This window comes from Strix aluco, chromosome 12 (assembly GCF_031877795.1).
Source record: "Strix aluco isolate bStrAlu1 chromosome 12, bStrAlu1.hap1, whole genome shotgun sequence".
In the NCBI taxonomy this organism is placed as follows: Eukaryota; Metazoa; Chordata; class Aves; order Strigiformes; family Strigidae; genus Strix; species Strix aluco.
In genome coordinates, this window is record NC_133942.1 from 4,799,200 (window position 1) to 4,808,076 (window position 8,877).

Below are 8,877 nucleotides of genomic sequence, written 5' to 3' on the forward strand. Positions count from 1 at the left end.
TTCACTCCTGCTTATTTCTCTCATTGTCTCATTTGTTCATTTACACCTGATCTTGGCAGCCTTTGGCAGTGTAGCTCTCAGTGTGACCTCCCCAGACCAGCTAATGACAATGGAGCAGAGCCTCTGGGCCAATGTCCTTGTGAAAAAGTTCCTGTGGTCCTTCTACACCAGTGTCCTGTCCTCTTCTCCCCAGCAGAGTCCACTCCATGCTTCAGAGGAAGCTGCAGGATTGGGCTACGATGCCATAAATTCAGAGGGATGTTTCTTGCTTCTGTCCTTCACAAATGACATGTGCTCACTAGCCCACATGGCTACCAGCCATTAGCTGGTTTAAGTTTTTCAATCCAAGCGAATGTAGCTGTGGGGCTCTGTGGGAAATGAAGGGCATGTCTGGGCAGGGAGGACAGGCAGACTGAGCTGGCTCTGCCATTGCTGTGGCTGGAGTGGAAGTGCCAAGAACTGCAGGGCTGAGACACTGAGTTGGCTGGTAGAAAACTGGCTCAAGTTGAGGACTGTCTAGGTTCACCCCACTTAATTAGCCTTTCTGAGAGAGCAGAGTGACTGGCTTGGGTGCAGTTCTGCTCAGGTGTGCTAACCTGCTCCTGAGAGTGAGCTGGGATGGTCTTGCAACCCTGTCTTGTGTTGTGAGAATTTAGGTCAGCTCTGCATTGCTTCAGGTCTCTCTCTCCCCCATGCTTAGAAGATGAAGCTAAAGGTAAGAGCAGTAACTCCATGTCTGATTCCAGGTCTCCCAGTCGAAAACCTCAATCAGGTGGTCAAGTGAGCTCTTCTTCCACCTCCACCCCAGCTGCATCCCAGCTGCATTTCTACTGAATCTGTGATTGCTGTGATAAAATTGTAACTAAATTCTGTCAGCTCTGAAGCATGAACTATGAGGGTTGGTCTTTACCTCAGACATGTAATTACCTGTCTACAAATCTATGAAAATGTACAAGGAAAAAAAAAGAGGGAAAAGCAAGATCTCTGTCAAGTGAGAGAAAGGCTATCATTTCCCCCATTATTTTTTGTTTGTTTTCCTCCATTCACGGCAGTACATAGCTGTGCTTAAGCCAGCTAGGAACCTGCTCCAGAGATCAGTCTGCCTGATAAGCTACCTTGTCACTACTGACCCTCAAATCTATATAAGGACATAGGACTTTATTTTTGAAAACCCTGGGAAAATTCTCAAATCTGCAAGATCTTAAATCTGTTTCCCTGCATAAGAAAAACATCTTTATGGTGACTGAATCCTGAATTGCAATCAGAATGGCAGTACTATTTGTTAAATGCAAGTTACTTAAATAATTCATTTTTCTTACTAATTATACAGTACGTGGTTAGCTTCAATGATCACATGTAATTAAAAGAGAGCGGTTTCTGCAGCACTGTCATGATTTTGATGGTGCTGATTGAGAAGAGACTAAGATTTCCTGGTAGTCTACAGATTATGTGTTAATTAAGGGGTTTACATGGAGTGGCATGTGTATCCTGTGCTTGGAGACATACCTTGAACATAGGCAATATCTCCTTATTTCCTAGAGGTCCTTAGATTTGGCTGAGGTCCCAGCTTATCAAAGCCTCTGCTTAATTTTAAATACATGCTTAAAGCATTTGGAAGTCAATGATGCTTAAGTATGTGCTTCAGATTTAGTTACACACTTGAGAATTTTGCTGAATCGAGGCCACTGGCCGGCTGGGGATGAAACCTCACTGGTACCTGTTCTTGCCCAAGGACATGTCTTATCCCCTTGATTAACCCATCCAGCATAGCAGGCTTGAAATGCCTTGGTGACTGTCATGGTTAGCTTTATTTCTTTTTAAAAACAATAGGCAAACCCCTAAGAGCTTGAAAAGCTTTTTCCCCAAGAAACTAAATGACAGTATATGTAGGAGGAAAAAAATATTATCTCTGGCTATATTATTTTACCATGCCAACCTGTGGGGAAGCCTTACAGAAGATTACTGTGTAGTGGAAAAGGCTTGGTTTTCCGTGCATGCTTTAATGACTGGACCTTTGTTCTACCTTTTAACTGTGACCATTTAATAACTACTTGACTCACTTTGCCCTCAGCAGGATGTTGCATGTAGCTTCACTGTGTTGAAGAACACAGCTGAAATTAAAAATGTAATTTAACGAATCGGTTGGTAACAGACAGATTACCCAGTAGCCTGCCTGTGGAGCGGACCTTCGTAAGCATCCTTCTATACAAGAATGCTTCCTAGACAAAAATTAACTTACAGGTGTTATGCAGTATGTTCCCAGGTCATGACCTCTGCAGTCTTTAAATCCTGTGTGAAAAATCTCTTACTGAATGTTTAGCCACCAGCAAAATGAAAGGAAGTTCTCTAACAAAAAGAGTTGGGAAGTGGGTTTAGGTGTCTTTGCAGTGGACCCTGGGAAATACATGAGTTGGTCTCTTCTCTGAAGAGTTCAGGATTTAAACATACAAGTCAGACTCAAGATGGGAGGGGAAGGCAGCTCCGAGAGGAAGGTGACATGCCTAAAGGTGGCACAAGAGGACAGTAGCAGAGCTGGAATTATACCCCAGGCTCCCAGTGCAGCGCCTGTGCACTGTGTCAGCAGGAATCCTTGCAGGCTTTGACTGCTGCTCCTTGAGGTCTGGCACCTGCATTCAGACATGGGCAAACCCTATATGGAAGGACGTTATTATCTACAGGCCATCACGGTGGGTAGAGAAACTGTAGGAAGCAATTCTGTATACCCAGAAAAATTGAGGAGGCCTCCTGAGCTCTTCAGCTTGAGTGAGGAGGTACCTGGAGGAGGCAGGTGGCTGACAGCCATGGACTGGGGGCAGAGTGATCAAGAAAAAAAAGAGAAAGCATGTTTTGACTGAATATATCAGTGGATTTCAGATCTCTGGGCTTCAGCTCAGTTCTTGCAAGGAAATCTTTCCTACTGAAAAACCCAAGCTAGCAAATTCGCCCAAAGCCCTGTTTCATTGGAGAGAGATCTCTCAACATGATTAATGTCCATCTAGTCTACAGGTCCCAACCAGACAGTGGAGCAAGGGAAATGAAGGTTTCAGTTTGAGAGAAAATTCTCAGTTGCCCTGAGGGAAGAACAACAGGTCTTTCTGCCTGGTCTCTGAAAACAAATTCATTGGACCTGACTCTCCTGTCAGGCAGGGATAGGGCAAGAAGTAATGGATTTGGATTGCTGTGGGAAAGATTTGGGTTACATGTTAGGAAATTCTTCCTGTAGTGAGGATAGCTTAGCCATGCAATAGCTTTTTTTAGGGTTTTTTTAAGTGGTTTTATTAGATGTGGTGGAAGGTGACGTTGCTGTCTATGGTTGGAAGCTACCAAGGTAGACCTTAGTGTTGTTCCTGCTCCACACTCTCTCTTACCCAACGTCCATAGAAAATCAGATCAGATGACATCCTATTTTGAGTGTCTCATGTCAGGCTTAATTCTTTGTGCTGTGTCTCTTTGTGAAAAGACTCAAGTGTCCTTGACTGTAGCAGCCCTCTCTGGAGAGATAATTCTTTCGTACCTCTACTTCTACCTGTACCCTCTGGCTCTCTCTTCGTCTGGCCCATGCCCAAAATGATGCAAAAATGTGTACACTCCATCACAACAGAAACAGCAACAGGAGGCAAAGATTCAAGATGAATATTTTTCTTACGAAATCTTCATTTACAGTTAGTTTGCGGCTGTTTTTTTAGAAATAATAAATTTACTGTAATAGGAGTGAGTCAGCATGGATATATTGCAGGTAAATCATGTCAGACTAATTTGATCACTTATGCTAATGAAATAACTATCAGTCTAGATAGCATAAATCTATCTGGTTGTCCAGAAGGTTTTAAGAAAATTTTGTGTGATGGATTATAGTACAAACTCCCTAAACGTAGGTTAAAATAATCTATTATTGAAAAGGGGAAAATAATGGCAAGAAGGCAGAGTCATGGCTTGGAGCTAAGGGTGAGTGTCAATGACGAGGTGACTGAGGAGCAGATCTTCTGCTGCGGCTCTTTAATATTTTTATTAAAGATTTACGCAACACCGCGGCATGTAGGATCATTAAATTTGCAGATGATACAGAGCTAAAGGGATCAGGCAAAAGACCTACTGGTCTTTCTTTGCAGAGAAATTGCTTTTTGGCAGTATAATCTTGATAAATTATGTAAAGAGACTCAAAACTACAATATGATCTTGACTGGACCAAGATGCTCCATGGCAGTTACAGTACCTTTAACAGAGAATTAGAGAACTGGAATCTTTTCAGTGGAGATGGGGGGGTTTATATCATAACGTGAGGTCGAGGTGTGGGGGTGAGAGGAATCACCAGCAGGAGGAAGGAGAGAGATTTTTTCCTCCATTTTTAAATTTTTTGAGTCCTTCATACACTCTCACCATAAACATTTGCACAGCAGTGTTTGATAGAAAGTACTGGGGGTGGTCGTGTTTTATTATTGTATATAAAATACATATTCTGTTTGTAGCTGATGCAGCAATTACGTCTGAGAGGACTTGTATTTATGTCTCTGAGGACTTCCCTGTTGCTGACTACCTGCAGTGGAAGGAGGAGGAGCTGGGTAGGAACAAAACGTTCTTGTTCTCCTGTGTTCACACGCTAAGTTAACTGGGAGCAGACACTACACTTCTAGCTCCTATCCTACGGCAGTACACAGCAATGGTGAAGTGTAGCCATATCCCAGCCACTTTTAGCTGTGTAAATATTACTCCTATTGTACCTATCATCTGAGCTACCGGACTTCACGTTCATGTGGGTTTCTGGTTTTAGACGTTCTTCATTACACAACGTCTGGGCAACATCTTGCCAGTCCAGGCAAGAAAGGCACTTCCTCGGCTTCAGCCTGCTCCCATCGGGTGTGAGACAGCTGAGCTGTCCAGTGGGCAACACTCGATGCTTCCCGGCACATTTTCTACCAATTTTAATTTAAGAGTGATGTGATGACTGTGCTGCTCCAGTGACAGTGCTACACATGCTCTTCTTTCTGCCCCTCTGGGAAAAAAAATGTTCAATCTTTGGAAAATGTACTATAACTAGTGGCTGATTTGTCGCATGAGATTCTGAGTAGGGGAAGAGTGAAAATAACAGGGGAGTGTTTTTTCCTCTATTTTGGTCTCTGATTTAAATCAGCTTCTGAGGCAGCATTCATTTCTGGGAGAAGAGTGATGCTTTTGGATTGAGATTTCTGCAACAGAAGCAATGTTCTGGGGTAGCAAACCCCTGTATTTCAGAGTTAGTGTAGATGTTTAAAGGCGGCCAGTTACACTGACAGTATACCCAGATGCCATGTTCCTGATTTCTCTGCTGCCGAGAAGCTGAATTGCAAATCTTCAGACATCTTTTATCGTTAACAGAAGGGCAAAAAAATTAAAATAAATCTGTTAAATAAATCAAAGATAGACCTGAAGAAGAAATATGAAATCCCTGTGTAGTAGGTATAACTCATTCTTACTGCCAGTTCAAAATCAACCATAGCAGGAGAATTTCATGATACCACTGTTTAATGAAATTAGACTTGACACTAGCCAGTTACCTTTTATTTTGGTTGGTTAGGATTTGCAATTGTTTGACACTCATTAGAAATCACAGAAACCTGTTTTAAGGGCAGGCAAATTAAGATTCCCTCTTGCCATACGAGATTACTCATCACACCACAGCTACACGCTAATTGGAAAATAACTGTTGAATGAGCAGGTCTTACACAAGCTGTCATCTGAGCATGTCAGGTACCAGAGGTGATCTCGCAAAGAATTTGGTCATGCATGCAACAGCTAAGAAAAAACTTTTGCAGGAAATTAATGCTACAATAACTTACCAGATGCAAAAATAATTATTAATCCTTAATGATCCTGGTAATTTCTTTCTGGGAATTTACCTGACCTTCTGTTTACTTCAGTGCCTCCAGCGTGAGAACACGATTCCTTACCTGAACTTCAGCCCTGGCTTTTTTTAATTCAGAGCTTGCCAGTGAGTTAGAGAAACCCTAGGATTTTCTGGGCCAAGCCAGGCTTCCAGGGAAAAGACCTCTGAAGGCTACACTCAAAAGACAACAGGGCAAGCTGCTAGCTCCAAGCCATACCACCTTCCATCTCCTGCTAAAGGCAAATCTTGTTTAGCTAAACCAGAACACAGTGGAACGGGGGAGAAGTTTAGCTAATTCTTGCAAAAAGGCTGCGTACTGCAAAGGGTTGTCCAGGAAGCATTGTGAGGTCTGGCAGGGAGATAAGCAGATGCAGAGAGAGGCTTCTTAGTGCTTATGCCTGCATTAGCAAGCAGCAGGGTGCAGTAGAAGCAGATCTGGTGAGTGAAACATTTGGTGCTGGTGTGCTATGTATGTTTGGGGGGATTTACCTGGGTAAGTCTGATCTGGCCCCATGGCTTGGAACATTCAATAGCAGCTGGGTGGATTTTTGGAGCTTGTTTTGTCATTTAGTCCACTTGTCCATCATCTTTGTTGGCAACATGGACACTGGGACCGAGTGCACCCTCAGCAGGTTCACTGACAACACCGAGCTGTGTGGTGCGGTCACACGCTGGATCCATCCAGAGGGACCTGGACAGGCTGGAGAGGTGGGACAAACCTCATGGAGTTCAGCAAGGCCAAGGGCAAGGTCCTGCCCATGGATTGGGGCAATCCCAAGCACAAATCCAGGCTGGGCCATGAGTGGCTGGAGAGCAGCCCCAAGGAGAAGGACTTGGGGGGATTAGTGGGTGGAAAACTGACTGTGAGCCAGCAACGTGCGCTCACAGCCCAGAAAGCCAACGGTACCCTGGGCTGCATCCAGAGAAGTGTGGCCAGCAGGTCAAGGGAGGGGATTCTCCCCCTCTACTCTGCCCTCGTGAGACCCCCCCTGCAGTGCTGTGTCCAGCTCTGGGGGCACCAACATAAGAGGGACATGAACCTGCTCGAGCAGGTCCAGAGGAGGCCACGAAGATACTCAGGGGGCTGGAGCACCTCCCTTATGGGGCAGGCTGAGAGAGTTGGGGGTGTTCAGCCTGGAGAATAGGAGGCTCCAGGGAGACCTTCTAGCGGCCTCCCAGGACTTAAAGGGGCTACAGGAAAGCTGGGGAGGGACTCTTGATCAGGGAGTGTAGGGGTAGGATGAAGGGTAACAGTTTTAAATTGAAAGAGTACCCTCTAGGTTAGATATAAGGAAGAAATTCTTTACTGTGTGGATGATGAGACACTGGCACAGGTTGCCCAGAGAAGCTGTGGCTGCCCCCTACCTGGAAGGGTTCAAGGCCAGGTTGGACGGGGCTTTGAGCAACCTGGGCTAGTGGAAGGTGTCCCTGTCCATGGCAGGGGGGTTGGAGCTAGATGGTCTTTAAGGTCCCTTCCAACACAAACCATTCTATGATTCTATGATTAGTTTTGTCTGAAAGGAATCCAGTTCTGCAGTGTGAACCTAAAGTGGGGAAAGTCAGGAGTCACCTCAAAATGGCTGTCCTGCTCCAAAATAAAATAAATGCCAATACAGCTGTAGAAGAGTCTGCAGGAACCTGGTTAAACTGGCCTCTCATTCCCACAAATAGCTAATGAAAGTTAATCTGAACATGCACAGCCTATTTTATTGTTTTTATAACATATTCACTTTGAAATGCTTTTGTTCCAGGGAAGCAATACTTTGCAATCAGGAAGTTGCTTGTTTTGGGATTAGCATTGCTGTTGCCCCCGGGGGAAGGGATGGCACTGTCTGGACAGACTTTGGATCTGCCAGAGAAACTTTCATCTGGTACTCCACCCGAGATTCAGTCTACAAGTGGAAAAGTTGCCTGGTTCCCACTGATGACTTTGGATTTAGGAGGCAAGAGACGGTGTGCTGTGTGGGGCACAGCATCAGATGAGAAGTGTAGTTCACCCACTATCTGTGACATGACTTTCCAGCCTCAGTTAGGCAGGAAGATATACAGGTAAGATTAGCTTTATCAGTTTATTCTTTGCAATGCATTCAGTTTTTTATCAGAAAAATACACTCCTCGTATCACACTGCCCAAGTCTCTGTGTTCCCCGTGTATTCCAACAGAGGATGAATTTTCACTTCTGACAGTTCAGCTTGCAAATCCAAGGGAGAGATGGAAAAAAGACCCTTCTGCGTCAGTGTGATGATTGATCACTTTTTATTTTTCCTCAGGTGCCAGGTCTGGATTTGAAATAGAAAAGTAGGATACTATTTTATGGAGTTACTTTAGGAGGGGGCCCTGAACGAGGAATGTAGAGTGCTGTAAGATGGGGCTGGAGAGATCAGACAGGAACCAGGAGAACAAAAGCCGCCACTGTTAGAGATCTGGGAGTTGGTGTTGGATGAAGCGGGGCCTCCCGCTGTTCGCTGCTCACTGTTGCTGTGGCCAGGCTGGCATCGCTGTGCAAGGGGAAATGCAGGCGAAGAGCTAATCTATCGAAACAGAAGGACAGACTTAGCTTGAGAAGATGAGCATGCTGAGCTGGTTTCTGCTCTGTTACACCCTGAAACCTCACTGATATCTGTACAGCTCCCCAGCTGTAACTAGGAGCAGACAGGGGTTCTTTATGCATTTTCTCCAGAGCCAGACTGGTGAGGATTTGTTGAGAACTGGAGAAACTGATACTGAGATTTTCAGCTCGGCAGGAGGGAATCTATGTTTGCTTAATTTGGGAAGAGACAGTCCTATAACTTACAGTAAAGCTTAAGCAGTGGAAGTATCCCCCCGAGCATAGTGTAGACTTTGAGGCAGCTATGAAAAGTCTTTCAGGCTGCCCGAGCCTTTCCACGGTGCTTTCTCCATTCCTTCAAATACAAAGAAATGCCTGCTCCAAACAGTTTGTGCAAGAACTAGACCCCGGTCTAGAAATCTAGGGATTACGACAGCCATGTTTAGTCTAACCACCTGTATAATTTCTC